Below are 15,005 nucleotides of genomic sequence, written 5' to 3'. Positions count from 1 at the left end.
TCGTCGAGCCCTCCCCACCCTGTTCAGGCTCCATCCCTCACCAAGCATCCCTCCAGGCATCCTCTTTTTCCCACTTGATACACACACACACACACACACACACACACACACGTGTCTGTGTGGGGGGTACTGTAAACTATGCTGAGAAAGGTACGAAGATATTCTAGATCCTGAAGGAGAGAGCAAATACTGTGAAGTACAATTGGGAGGCTCAAAGAAAGATGGCACTTAGGAACTTCTCTGGCACTCCAGTGGTTGGGACTCTGTGCTTCCAATGCTTGGGTTTGGGTTCAATCCCTGTTCGAGAAACTAAGATCCCATGTGCTGCACGGCTAAAAATAAAATAAGCGAAAATATATCAAGTGCTTGGCACATAGTATGTGTTCATTAAATGGCAGCTATCTATCTTCAAAAAAAAAAAAAGAAATATGGCATTTAAAATGGACTTTGAGAATGCATAAGAATGGATGAATAGAATATGCTCCGTTAGATATAGAAATAATCCTGGAAAACAGTTTGAGCATAAAATTATTTATTCTTGGGCCAAAGCAGAGAAAGTGATTCATTTTGACTATCTGGTACAAGAATAACAACACTAGAATTTTAGAGCTGGAAGGGATACATAACAGTATCGTTGAGTCCAACAACTAATTTTACCAAAGATTCAAAGATGGGTCCAAACTTTGAGCCCAAGTGACTAAGAAAATTAAATTAGGCGGAGAAAGTAATAAGTTTAATTATTAATACGCCACATTTGAGGTGACAGTGGAGAAATGGAGAAAGGACTACAGCATAGGAGAGGGGTCAGAATGAGAGCTCTAGATTCAGAACTTTGCTGCATGGAGTGGACAGCTAATACAATGAAAGAGAAAAAGAGAGACAACAGCAAGGACAGAATTCTGAAAAACGAGTTTCGTTTTAACCAAACGGAAATGTTTCACCTCTCAACTAAATACTATTATACTTTGTTCAATCTCAAGCTGAGATTTTTAAGTCACAATAAAGATGAAGCTTGTAGCATATAGCTTTGGAATCTGGTAACGTGTTCATAGCCTAATTCTACCACTTAGTAGGCTTGACCTAGGGAAAACTTCTTCATATCTCAGTTTCCTCCCTTTCAAATGAGAGCAACATCTCCCTCTCTGAGGTGTACTGAGGATTCAAAATATAATAGAAATAACTGGCATGTTGCCCATTGTCAAATGATAGCCAGCATTTTGGGGCACTTACCTTACCTCTCTACTCCCAACTTACTCCAGCTGGTCAACTTACTGGGTGTCCCTGCTGGGCACACGGAAGGCATTCATCAGTTACCTGCTGAAGGAAGGGAGATTTCTATATACTTTCTCTTTACTTTATGAAGTGAAGTTGCTCAGTCATGTGTGACTCTTTGCAGCCCCATGGACTGTAGCTTACCAGGCTCCTCCATCCATGGAATTTTCCAGGCAAGGGTACTGGAGTGGGTTGCTATTTCCTTCTCCAGTGGATCTCCCCAACCCAGGGATGGAATCTGGGTCTCCTACATGCAGACAGACGCTTTACCCTCTGAGCCACCAGGGAAGCCCCTTTACTCTATACTTATCCTAAAATGCATCATACTACATTTTCTTGCTTTCTGTAAAGGAATAATTTCCCCCGCAATAAAGGAAGCATTCTTAGAAGTAGAATTGTTGGTGATTAATGGTGCATGTAAAAATGAAGAAGTAAACCTGTAATTACCCATTTGACCAGCTACGTGATATCTTGCTTTATTATTCAAACCCATCTGCTATAACTCTAGGTTCCAACCACTATACATTTGGAAAACTGGAAATGATAGATACCCTTTAAGATTGCTTCTATCCCTTAGAGTATAAAATTCAATGATAGTAGAACAGTACTACCCAAACAATGGGACTCTTGTGTACCCATGAAGCTCTACACTCCTGCTCTAGATTGTACTCCTCAAGATGTCAACAATTGTTCCTTTAAAAAAGGCATTCTTAAATAAATTTGAGAAAACCTATATGTTAACATTTTATAGCTGTTTCTTAGTCATTAGGCATATTAGTAGACTGCATTTCAAGCAGTGTTTCCCACTCTTATTTGGCAATGGAATATAATGTGTGTGTGTGTGTGTGTGTGTGTGTGTATTTTAAAGGAACGCATACTAATATCTTTTAGAACTAGTGTTCCTGGGAGCAGAGTTTCCTCAATATTTATGAAGCCATCAAGGAGACTGGAGTATACATGTGGCAAGCTCATGTCACAAAACTCATGGGTTGGGCACAGCTTCCACTCTGTCAATTTCAGTGTGATCTGAAGCCTTAAAATGACACTGATACCTCCCACTCCAACAAAAGATCTGCTGGCCTTTTGTGATACAGCTTTCTACTTTTTGGTCTATCAAGCATCATTTGTCAATGTACTGCTGAGCTTGCTGTAATCTGTGACTACTTTTAGAACTAAGTTTCTATTAAGAACTTTTGGCTACAGACAGGATTTTCTTCAGTAGGGAATCTACTACTATAAACATTCAGCCAAGAAGTACTTACAACATAGTATAGACCTTGATCCATGAGGGTAAGTAGGTAATAGTAGACCATCTAACCTGGAAAGTGAAAATGAAAGGGTTAGTCGCTCAGTCATGTCAGACTCTTTGCAATCCCTTGGACTATAGCCCGCCAGACTCCTCTGTCCATGAAATTCTCCAGGCAAGAATACTGGAGTGGGTTGCCATTCCCTTCTCCAGGGAATCTTCCCTACCCAGGGATCAAACCCCGGGTCTCCAGCATTGCTGACAGATTCTCTGCTGTCTGAGCCACAAGGGATTAACGGTAATCTGGGAAGAAGCAGTTAAATTCAGAGTTGGTATTTCTGAGCAGGAAGATGGAGCAAAGGCAAATCTGCAACTACACAGCTGTTACATAAGAATCGACTGCAAATTATGTTCATACTTGACTAGGACCCTTAATATCTCTTTCAACTTCTCATTCTCTGATCAGATTAAGAAATAGTGTTTTATATGTGCATAAACTTTATGGTTTTGTCCTAACGTTGCCAGCATATATTTTATAAGCAAGTCAGTTAGTATCTTTGGGCCTCAATTCCCTCCTCTGGAACACAACCATGTTGTACTACAGGATCTCTAAGCTCTCCAATTTTTAAATTCAAATATTCTATTGCTATTCTTTCAAAAATCCCTTCACAGTGAACAGAAATAGAAACCAAACCCCAGGATAGCTAAGTAATTTGTCTATGTTTGGAACAAGATTCCATAAGTAAGATTTTAAAACCAGGTCTTCTGAATCCTTGTCTGTTATCTTGTCCACTATATTTAATATAGTACCACATATATTAAAAACTGTATAAGATATGTTAAACACCTTCACAAGTCTTTCTTTTACAGGTATGTAGTCATACATTTATTTTAAAATTTTATTATTAGCATCACCTTGAAAATACAACTATTTTTTTTTAATTCAAAGAAACAAAGATAGGATCCTGCTACCTCCATGAAATTATTTTCACTTATTTGCTTTTCTTTTAACCGTTACTGTCATATGTCAAAGCAAAGTCATATGCATATGGCACATCAAATTTGTATTCATAGTAATTTTCTTACCACTGGCCATATAAACATAAGCTTCTGTGTATGAGATTGGTATCAGTCAATCACATGGACTTGAGGGGGAAAACTGCTATCTCCTATTTATCTCCTCATAGGGAGGCATAACTGGCAAGGAATGAAGACCTAAAATGGTTCTGTAGTTTGCTATGATACCCTTTTCCTTCATATCTGACTTTAAAATCGCACGGTTAGGCACTTCCCTGGTGGATCAGTGGTTAGGACTCTGCACTTCCACAGCTGTGGAAGGCAGCCGGTTCCACAGCTGTGAGGGCGCAGGTTCCGTTCTTGGTCAGAGAACTGAGATCCCACAGGCCTCATGGCCATGAATGAATAAATAAATAAAATCTCATGGTTAGGAGTCATTCCTCTGGCTTTCATTAGAAAGACAAGGAAACAGGCTTTAGGAAGTCCATGTTGAATGCTGTATCCTGAGATGGGAGAGAAAATCCTGGAGATCTCTTCTGGCTACTTCTTTCATAGAGTTTTCACCTCGGAAGACAGGGAGACTGTGACCCTGAAGAAGTAAACAGCAGGACCAGAAGGTTTCAGTGGAAAGAGGGAGGACCAAGCAGCAACAAACTCACTGTGGCCAGGGAGAGGAGGCTCTGGATGATGGGATCCAGAGCTGATTCCAGGAAGCGGGAAGGAGGTGTCTGTTGGGAATCAATAAAAGCGGGGCTGAGAGGAATGAGAAGACTCCTTGGTCAGCCTGTCAAATTTTTCCCTGCCAGAAAGTTCCTGAGGGGAACCACAGGAAACACTATCATAAGCCAAATTAATCATGGAGTATATCAAGGTGAAGGAGCAAAATTTAATGACATTAGCCGCTCACTTCTAAATATGAGCCAAAGCCCAAGGAATAGGATAGGTCAAGCCAGAGGCAGGACTGAAGAATAGTACACAAATCTTCAATTTCAGCTGCAAGCTCTTTAGGCAGGTACACTGTTTACCTGCAGACAGGCAACTTAAGAAAGGAATTTAGTGCTTTCATTTAGGAATGTTTCATCCTTTATACGGAGAAGGCAATGGCGACCCACTCCAGTACTCTTGCCTGGAAAATCCCATGGACGGGGGAGCCTGGTGGGCTGCGGTCCATGGGGTCGCTGAGTCGGACACGACTGAGCGACTTCACTTTCACTTTTCACTTTCATGCATTGGAGAAGGAAATGGCAACCCACTCCAGTGTTCTTGCCTGGAGAATCCCAGAGACGGGGGAGCCTGGTGGGCTGCCGTCTATGGGATGGTGCAGAGTCAGACACGACTGAAGCAACTCAGCAGCAGCAGCATCCTTTATAAGTAGCATATAAGGCATCCCACCAGAACTTTATTCACCAACTGCAGACATCTGAATGTAAAAACTTATGATGGATGATCATCCACTTAAAAATTAAATGTATTGGAATATTAATCACACAAGATAATGTGATATTACAATTCAAATAATTCGTTGTAAAATTCATAATCAAAGATTATTTGTCTACCTCAAGAAATTGAATTTACTCAGTAAAAGGGCAAAACATAATAGTATTCTTGCTGAATTATAATTCATGAGGAAAAATTATATATAATAAATATGAAAATTCTTATCAGTTACTGCATTTATGAAGATAGATCTATTATTAATTCCTCTGGGACACATTATTGCTGAAGGAATTCTAATAAAAATTAGTTTATATGTCAAACTTGTTTAGCTTTAGACTTAGAATTAAGAACCTATTTAGATGCAAATATTTAACTGACTTGCATGAACAATAGCTAGAAATTAAATTAACCATATAATATAGTTAAGATAATCAGTGGAGCCAGAGTCATAGATCAGAAAGAAAAGAGAAATGTTAATAATATGGAATAGAATTACATACTCTCAAACTCGATTTGCTAACCTACAGGCATTCACAGACCAGAGCACAAATCCATTTACAGGCCATACTTGCTTATCTTAATAATATTTTATTGACTTATACATTTTCTCCTTTTGTCTGCTTCCTCTTCCTTACACTCCTTGAGATCAAAATTTAAAAAAAAAATCTTTTTCTTAAGTATTATGATAAAATATTGTTTTAAAAAAGAAAAATATAAAATCCCTTTATCACTTAACTGCACTAAAATATGGGTGTGTTTATAAACAAAGATGATAAGAGAATACATAAAAGTGAAATAATGGTATTTGAGCAATAGACTTACAGGGTTTTTAATCTTTTCATTATTTGTTTTTGTTTATATCACTTTTACCAAAAAAAAATAAGGACTTTTAAAAGTTTTCTCTTCGCAATTTCCAGGGGTAATTTTTCCCCCTTTGGACAGGTGCTTGACACATGGTAGGTGATCAATGTACTATATTTGATGACTAAGTATACAAAATGGCAACTGTAACTGCTGGCAGATTTTCTTTAGAGATGCCAAATGATGACACTGGCTATGGTGAAGTAAGGATAAAATAAGTGAGTATTTACTCATCCCAGGGACTTCTAATTACCTATCCCTGAGACTGTTATTAGTAGTGTCCATATAACTTATTGTCTACTGTGACACTTCGAGAGGGATAAGGGATATATTTATAAATATGCCAGGTTCTTAAATATGACACCTAGGGCACAAGCAACCAAAGAAATAAACTGGACCTCATAAAAATTTAAATGTTTTCTTGTCCAAGAACATCTTGAAATCAAGGATAAGATTTCCTTATCAGGAAAATAAAGAGATAGCTCATAAAATACAGGAAATATTTATAATCATTTAGTGGTAAGGGTCAAGTATCCAGAATATATAAAGAGCTCTTATAACCAACAACAAAAAGACAAATAACCTAGTCAAAAATAGGTAAATAATTTGAACAGACATCTCTTCAAAAAAGATATACAAAGGGAGATTGAGCACATGAAAATATGTTTAACATGGTCATAAGGGAAATGCAAATCAGAACTATGACATACCACTTCACAGGCACTAGGAGGGCTATAATTTTTTTTTAAATGGAAAATAACTGGTGTTGGTGATAAAGTGGAAAAACTGGAACCTCCATACACTGCCAGTAGGAATTTAAAATAGTGCACCTGCTTTGGGAAACAGTTTGTCAGTTTTTCAAAGAATTAAACATAGAGTCACATGATTCAGCAATTCCACTCCTAGGTATATATTCAAAACAATTGAAACATACATTCACACAAAAAAACTGTACTCCAATGTTTATAGCAGCATTATCCACAATTCATAACAGCCAAAAAGAGGAAACAATGCAAATGTCTACCAATTAGATAAATGTATCAACAAAAATATATCTCCATACAATGGAATATTATTTAGTCAGAAAAAGGAATGACATTTTGATACTAAGTTTCACATGCTATGACATGGATGAACCTTCAAAACGTTATGCTGAATGAAAGAAGCCACATGCGAAAGGTCAAATATTGCATGATTCCAGTTAGGGCTACTGTCCAGAATAGGAAAATCCATAGAAATCAAAGATGTGAGGATGAGTAAGGAAAATGTTCTGGAATTAGACAGTGGTGGCGTTCAACCTTATTGCAATACTGTATGATACAATACTGTACCACCCTGTGAATACACTAAACATCATTGAATTAGACACTTGAAAGTGGTAAATTTATGACATGTGAACTATATGTCAACAAATAATAAGCAAACAAATGAGAAATCTGGGCCAACAGGGGAACTGGAACAGAATTATGGTCACTGTAAATCAGGCACTCAATGTATTTTCAATATTGAACGATAAATATGTGGAGAAAGTTGTGATTGAAGAAGGTAAGTAGATGCTTTTTTCCCTGGACAAAATGTTTAAGTCTGAATTCTAAAACTTTAAAGCAGAGTCTATACTAATAAGAGGTATTCCTTTCAGATCATCTTCATTTTGCTTCATCTCTCCTACACAATATGAAGCCAAAATTTAGTGTTTTCATTGTATATATGTCACCATCTTTTATGTCTTCCAAACAATATTTAGACATAATTAGTGTTTTGGTTGTATTAATCTCTCTCTCAGCTTCTTTTGCTTCATCTCCCACAAATAGTAGTCAGTCAGAATTTAGCATCATAATTCCATTCATATTTCTTCTCTTACCTCCCTGAAACTCTTGAGTACCTCTCAGCATCCTATCTCCCTTATATAACGTCTCTAGTCACTTCTTTTTTGTGCTCTATCCCATACAACTTAGCTTGCTTTTTCTCCTACTGATCTCACTTTATCTTCTAAAATACCATTCTGTTGCTAATAAACTTTCCTCTATTTCTAACTTTTCCCTAACAATATTAAAAAAATTTTTTTTTCTTTTTTGCTATAATGGAAACCTGACGTCCTCCTGACCATGAACTTCCCTGTAAGTGACAGTGATTCTCAAGACCAGGAGATGGACTTGACATTTCCCTGGCTCTCTCGTGGTTTTCAAACTATAATTCTTCTTTGCTCCTTCTCTGACATCCTCTTGATACATCATTCTCTTCCCATCCACATCTCTGCCTTTTACTGATCTTCATATCACATTTTCACAGTGATTAAAGATTTGGGCTCAGGGTCATGGGTATTTTTTGCTGTTCTGAGTCTTATCATTCTGCTGCTGCTGCTGCTGCTGCTGCTAAGTCACTTCAGTCGTGTCCGACTCCATGCGACCCCATAGACAGCAGCCTACCAGGCTCCTCAGTCCATGGGATTTTCCAGGCAAGAGTACTGGAGTTGGTTGCCATTGCCTTCTCCGCTTATCATTCTGGGTTACATTTATTATCCAAATGGGGTACTAGCTTTTAAATTCCTTGACGTCTTCCACTGCAGCTGCACATTCCCATGGCCACATTCTAGATTTTATCACTCATAATAACTCTATCTCAGAGATCTCATACAACGACCAGTCTCTCACCTTTCCACATCTTTCACTCTCTTTTATAATTCTCCTTCTAAATTTTTAGAAGCATGTCTTCTCGATCACTTCCTTCATCTGTTAATTTTTCATTGATTTTGCTTTTTCCACCCTTGGTTTATGAGGTCAGTTGTTTCAACCACTTTTTTACTAGCATTCCCAATTCCTTCCACTCCATGACCTTAATACACTGCATCTCCTCTGCCAATCCCTGAATGTGAATCAACCCAACCATCTGCTTTTTCCAATCTGCTTTTGGACTGCCAAGAAAATTGTGTAACGGTGCTTTCTAATTTGTTGCATTATTTATGATTTTGAGCCTCAGCTAGTTGGCTCACTTACCCATTTCCTGAAGTGGCTATGTCAAACATTCACTATTATCCTCCAGCCACTAAGCCACGCCATCTTCCTCTCTCCCAGATGACTGTGTCTCATGGTAAAGTAGAGGTCATGGTATCTAAATTCCATGAGAGCTCTCCTTTTCATCCCATACTCAGCAATCTTCTCTTCTTATCTCAAAGATACCCAAAGTTTTCAGTATTCTAAAAGAATTTCTCTACCAATACTTTCGATATATTTTGTTCCATAATTTTGCTCTATAAATCTCTTCTTCTCTACTTCTTCTTCCTTAAAAACATGCTGATTTTTTGCACCTTACAAGAAAAAAAAAAATCCTTAATACTGCCTTTCCACAAAACTACGCTCTTCAGTTTCCTTCATACTCGACTTTCTGAGAGTCATCTACATTTACTATATTTTCTTAGTCCCATTCAATCTTCGATATTTGGCTTACATAATTACAAGGAATGTGTTCTCGGTAAGGTTCATAGGGACCTCCCAGTTGTCAATCTAAGTGGCTCATAAAAAATTCTGCCTTATTTGACTTCTTCACTGGATTGGCTATTGTTCACTATGATCTACTTAAAGAGAGATTATCTCTTCTCTTGGATTCTATGTCTCTTAGAATCTTTCTGCTGCTTCTCTTCTCACTCTGTTAGCTAGCCTCTTGATGGCATCTCTTAATCTGCCTGTTTCTTAAATACTCAGATTCTTACTGTTTGCTTCTTCCTTCATACTGCACTGCATGCTGTGCTTAGTTGTGTCTGACTCTCTGCAACCCTATGGACTGCAGCCCACCAGGCTCCTCTGTCCATGGGATTTTCCAGGCAAGAATACTGGAGTGGGGTGCCATTTCTTCCTCCAGGGGAACCTCCCAACCCAGGGACCAAACCTGCATCTCCTGCATTGGCAGCCAGATTCTTTATGACTGAGCTACCTGAGAAGCCCATATATATGTATATATATGGCCGCCTCGGGTCTTAGTTCTGGCACGCAGTATTTTCATTGCGTCATGTGGGATCTTCTGCTGCAGCACACAGATTCTCTAGTTGTGGCATGGGGGCTCCAAGGGTGCACAGGCTTCCTTAAGGTTTATCTCTTGACATCTTTTCTACACACTGTCTTAGAAAATATCATCCACTTTGGTGACTTTTTTAAAAAGTGTGTCGTTCCATAGTTTAAGTATACCCACATTGTTGTACGTTTAGAACTTTTTCATCTTGCACAACTGAAATCCTATCCCATTAAACAACTCTCCTTATGCAACAACTTATCCTCCTCCCCGATCCCAGCCCCTGGCGACCACTATCCTACTTTCTGTTTCTATGACTCTTACTGCTTTAGATACCTCATGAGTGGAATCATACAGTAGTTTTCTTTCTGTGACTGGCTTGTTTCACTTAGCATCATGTCTTCAATGTTTATCCATTTTGCAGCATGTAACAGAATTTCCTTTCTTTTTAAGGCTGAATAGTATTTCACTGTGTGTGTATACCACATTTCGTTTATTCATCCAGTCTTCAAAGAATGTATGGGCTGCTTCCATCTCTGGCTACTGTGAATGATGCTGCTATAAACAATGGTGTGCAAATGTCTCTTTGCGACCTTGCTTTCATTTCTTTTGGATGTATGGCTAGAAGAGAGACTGCTAGATCATATGGTAGTAGTATTTTTAATTTTTGAGGAACCATTGCTATTAACTTCAGTGACTTTAACTACCATGTATGTGTAGCTAACTTCCAAATCTACATTCATGCCCCGATCCCTCTGCCTCCTGATATATATAAAGACAGGAACTTACAAAGGAGGGAAACATGATTACCTTTTTATCCACTATGTACAATTGTTTCTAAACAAATTCTTGTTTAAAAAACTATGCCTTTTGAATTCTGAGTGTGTCTAACAAAGAAATTTTAGGAGGGCTAAAGTCCAGTGTTTTTTCTACTGATTATTATGTAATTCATGATGAATTCCTATTGTAAGCTTAATGTTAGGCATCTTGCAATGTACTTATCTGCTTCTCATAATGCTTACTACTGTTTTGCACTTAACTAGGTAGTATCTGGTTAACTACCTAATCTAAAATAGTAACCAAACTGAGAGAAGTGGCCCAGTACCAAAATACTTGTGTAATTTCTTTCCCCTATTTGTAAATTAAAAAGAGAGGATAAAATATAGAAATTAATATATTATTACTCCTACACATATTTTTAGCATAAACACAAATATGTGAGCTATATACTGGATAAACTTTAGTCTGAGCATATGACTTCAGTAAGTAAGAATCGATCAATAAAATATTTTGAAAAGTTTAGCACACAGCAAATTTACAATGCTACCAAAAAGGAAAAGAGTTAAAAAAAAAAAAAAACATTTTGGAGGGCACGGGCACTCATCATTATCATTTATGAGATGAAGGCAAGAACACTGAATAACATTAAAAATATTTTGAAATCCCCCTGAAATGAAAATTAGGCCCAGATTTATAATGGGGAAAAAAAAAGCTTCCCAACACCAAGGTGATTGAGGGCAGAAAATTTAATCACTGCTTAAGACAATAAGATACTTTTCTGTTTCACTGGTAAATACAGTTTTAAACTTGCAATAATTTCTGCCAACTTAGAGCCCTGAGAAAATAAGCCACTTTTTTATATGAAAAAGAAGAAAAGGATATTGTCAACAATGTAAAAGGAATGCAGAGTAGCAACAGCTCAAAATGGACTGGCAGACTATGAACACTGGAATCTCCACGGAAACGGAGAGCTATGAGATGGCAAAGGGCTGACTGAAACGCCTGAAGCCCAGCCTTCAAAACCAAATGAAAACTCATGAGATGCAAGAAGGATTTAGTTATGTTGATGAGTAACACACATACTAGCTGAATTAAAAGCAACAATTATAGCTCAAATGAACACAAACTGAAACTTTTTTTTCAGTTTATCTGATTAAAGTTTAACCAACTGCTGATTTATAACACTCAGTTTACAGAGTTCCACAAAATGGTAGAACTGAATGGAATTTCAGAATTTTCAAGTATAATTCCCTCCCTTATGAGTCCTGAAGGGAGTGAGTTACTTAGGCTAGTGTAACACACAAGAGTCCATGGAAAAGCTGAGACCACAACAGAAGCCTCCCAGGTCTTGGTTCAGACATATCACCACAAAGGCTATACCATTAGTTCTCAGATGAGAGTTTGTATAAGTCACAGGTAGGGAAAAGTGGTTTAAGATGCACTTTTCAGGCATTTGTTCAGAAATTCTGACTCAGTAAGTCCAAGGTGAGATACAGGAATCCGCATTTTTAACAAGTTTTCCTAGTAATTCTGACTAGGGAGATCCTCAGACTGTACTTTGGTAAACTACTAGTTATTCAGTGGCTCAGACTCTTTGCGACCCCATGTACTGCAGCACACCAGGCTTCCCTGTCCTTCACCATTTCCGGGATTTTGCTCAAACTCATGTCCATTGAGTCTGTGATAGCACCCAACCAACCCATCCTCTGTTGCCCCCTTCTCAGAAATACTAGCAAACTTGATAAATCATGGGTCATTTAGAAATAGACTCTTGTCTCAGGTGCAGACTTCCAAGGACAGTTAATTAACCTAACTGGAAAGGGGGAAAGTTATTTCTCCTAGGGTCATCATTTGGGACATTTCTTTAAAGACAGAGAGGCTCACAGTGCAGAGGCTTTTCTATTATATAGGTATAATGAATCTGGGTTTATCAGTGAAATGTAGCAGGCTCACATGCAACCGGGGCCTCTAGGAGGAGAAGCTAACCAGTAGAGGTTAAAAGGGGAGAAAAGAAGGGGAATAAATTAAAACCCTTGTGTGTGCTTAGCTGCTCAGTCGTGTCCGACTCTCTGGGACCCCGTGTTCTGTGGCCTACCAGGCTCCTCCGTCCTTGGGGATTCTCCAAACAAGAATACTGAAGCAGGTTGCCATGCCCTCCTCCACAGGATCTTCCCAATCCAGGGATCAAACCCAGGTCTCTTGCATTGTAGGCAGATTCTCTACCATCTGAGCCACCAGCAAAACTCTTTGCAAACAAAATAACCTCATTCTTGGAATGGACAGATGGATACATAGGTAGTAAAGCAAATACAGCAAGATGCCTATTACACTCTAGGTGTTGGGTACGGGGATGTTAACTATGTAATAATTTCAAGTTTCCTGTATGTTTGCACCAACTTCCCCAATTCTTGAAACCTGAACTCCAGGAAACTAGTGTTTCCACTTCTCCAACTTTTCCTGTCTAACCTTTCCTTTGCCAATTTTCCTCTTCCTTCTGTTACTATAAATTTGGTTGGAACCCAAATCCTTTGTTGTTCTCTACATCACCTCTCATAGATCTTATCTTCATAATTATACTAAAATGCCAGCGCTCCCATAACTAGATGAAATCTCTCCCATCTCCAAATTTCCATGGTACCGACCGTTTTAACCTCTCTTCTGGCACCCCTAGTTTCTGTGCTTCGGTTCACTTTCTTAACACATCAGTTCTGTTGTAACATACATAAGGGAACTGCCTTCTCCTCTATAGTGTGCCTCTTATACTTACCCGAAGAAGCACTCAGTAATATTGGATGATTAAATCTTGTCTATTTATAGGGTTTCAACGATCACTTTTATAAATAAGATTTTACCAAATCTGGTAGACGGTACTACTTTGAAAGCAAAAACTTTAAAAGTTTTGTCACTCAGGGCAGAGAGTGTCCAGATTTAAGAGTCTTATTTATAAAAGTGACCATTGAAACCCTATAAATAGACAAGATTTAATCATCCAATATTACTGAGTGCCTCTGTATTCTCTCTGCCCCGAGTGACAAATCTAGTAGACATTTCTACTTTAGGTGCCTGAAACTCAGTGTATTAAAATCTGAATTCATCTTCCTCAGTAACCCATACATGAAATATTAGAGTGATTTCTGATTCCTTTTAGCTCCCTCACAACTAATCAGATGTCCTGAAGTGTATTGTTTTAAACACCTTTCAGTATCACCAATTTTGTTTATTTCCATGTTCAAAGGCACTACCATGTTATAAGTGAAGCCAAATCCCTTTATGCTGGCACTACTCATAAAAACTAAAACAAAATTAACAATCTGTTTTCCTGTCACAAAATTTCCTCTTCTCTGCAATCCTTATGTTCCCCACCAGTGCATGCTGTGTGCTCAGTTATGTCTGACTCTTTGTGACCCCATGGACTGTAGCCCACCAGGCTCCTCTGCCCATGGAATTTTCTAGGCAAGAATACTCAAGTGGGTTGCCATTTCCTACTCCAGGGAAGCTTCCCTACCCAGGGATCCAACCCGGGTGTCCTGCAATAGCAGGTGGATTCTTTACCACTGAGCCCCCTGGGAAGCCTGTATACCACTGTCAGGACTATTCTCTTAACAACTGACTTGGGATTTCCCTGGTGGTCCAGTGGTTGAGACTCTGTGCTTCCACTGCAGGCAGTGTGGGTTTGATCACTGGTCCGGGAACTAAGATCCCAAAAGCCACATGAAGTGGCAAAAACAACTGTCTTAATTATGTCACTCTTTAAAAAGGCTTCAGTGACACATTATTATCCCCATACCTTGTGCCTATCCTGGAGAAGAGAAAGGCTACCCAGTCCAGTATTCTGGCCTGGAGAATTTCATGGACTGTATGCTCTATGGGGTCACAAAGAGTCAAACATGACTGAATGACTTTCACTTCACTTGTGCCTATAAAAATTCTACCCATTCTACAAGGGGTGGCTCAGGTTGCCATGCCTGTTTTAACACTGGGATTCACCACTCCAGCTGGAAATATCTTCTCCCTCTGCTGCTATTCTATAGCTCAGAGATAGCACTGTCCAGATACCACTGGTCACACAGTACTTAATACATTTCTGTATCTATCATGTCCACTGCTAGATGGTAAATTCCTTGGGGTTTTAAGGGTCATATCTTGAACCATCTGTATTTCACATAGCCCCCCAAATCCACTGCTGACCTGCACATTCTAAGGATTATAACTTTCAAATAGACAGCAGCTATCGATGATGCAGTATTATGAAAATGTTAGATTTCCAACACCTGGCTTGAAAAAGGTGAAATATGTATAGGATGAAAAGAGATAAAAGTCAATAAGACTATGTGAATGTAATCAAGATACAAAATAATTTAGGCACTGAGAAAATACAACCGTGATGATA

The 15,005-nt window shown here is 38.6% G+C and overlaps 1 protein-coding gene across 4 annotated transcripts in view; it reads right to left on the bottom strand.

Annotated features, from left to right (window-relative positions):
* HEATR5A (HEAT repeat containing 5A) overlaps window positions 1–2,591 on the bottom strand; it is a 103,727-nt gene extending 101,136 nt beyond the window's left edge. For 2 of the 4 annotated variants that reach the window (XM_086363737.1, XM_086363740.1), the window contains exons 1-2: window positions 2,535–2,591; window positions 1,231–1,314 (exon numbers count right to left, since the gene is read on the bottom strand). The gene's annotated coding sequence lies outside the window, so the exon portion shown is untranslated. Of the gene's footprint in view, window positions 1–1,230; window positions 1,318–2,534 lie in introns of all 4 variants that reach the window. The other 2 variants (XM_086363736.1, XM_086363738.1) reach the window with 1 other exon arrangement.
* Between the last annotated feature and the right edge of the window lie 12,414 nt (window positions 2,592–15,005).

Source organism: Bos grunniens, chromosome 21, assembly GCF_055505025.1.
Source record: "Bos grunniens cultivar Pamir isolate PY7600 chromosome 21, Bosgru_T2T1.0, whole genome shotgun sequence".
NCBI lineage: Eukaryota > Metazoa > Chordata > Mammalia > Artiodactyla > Bovidae > Bos > Bos grunniens.
The sequence above is the reverse complement of the archived record's forward strand: the minus strand, read 5'-3'. Positions and strand labels throughout refer to the sequence as shown.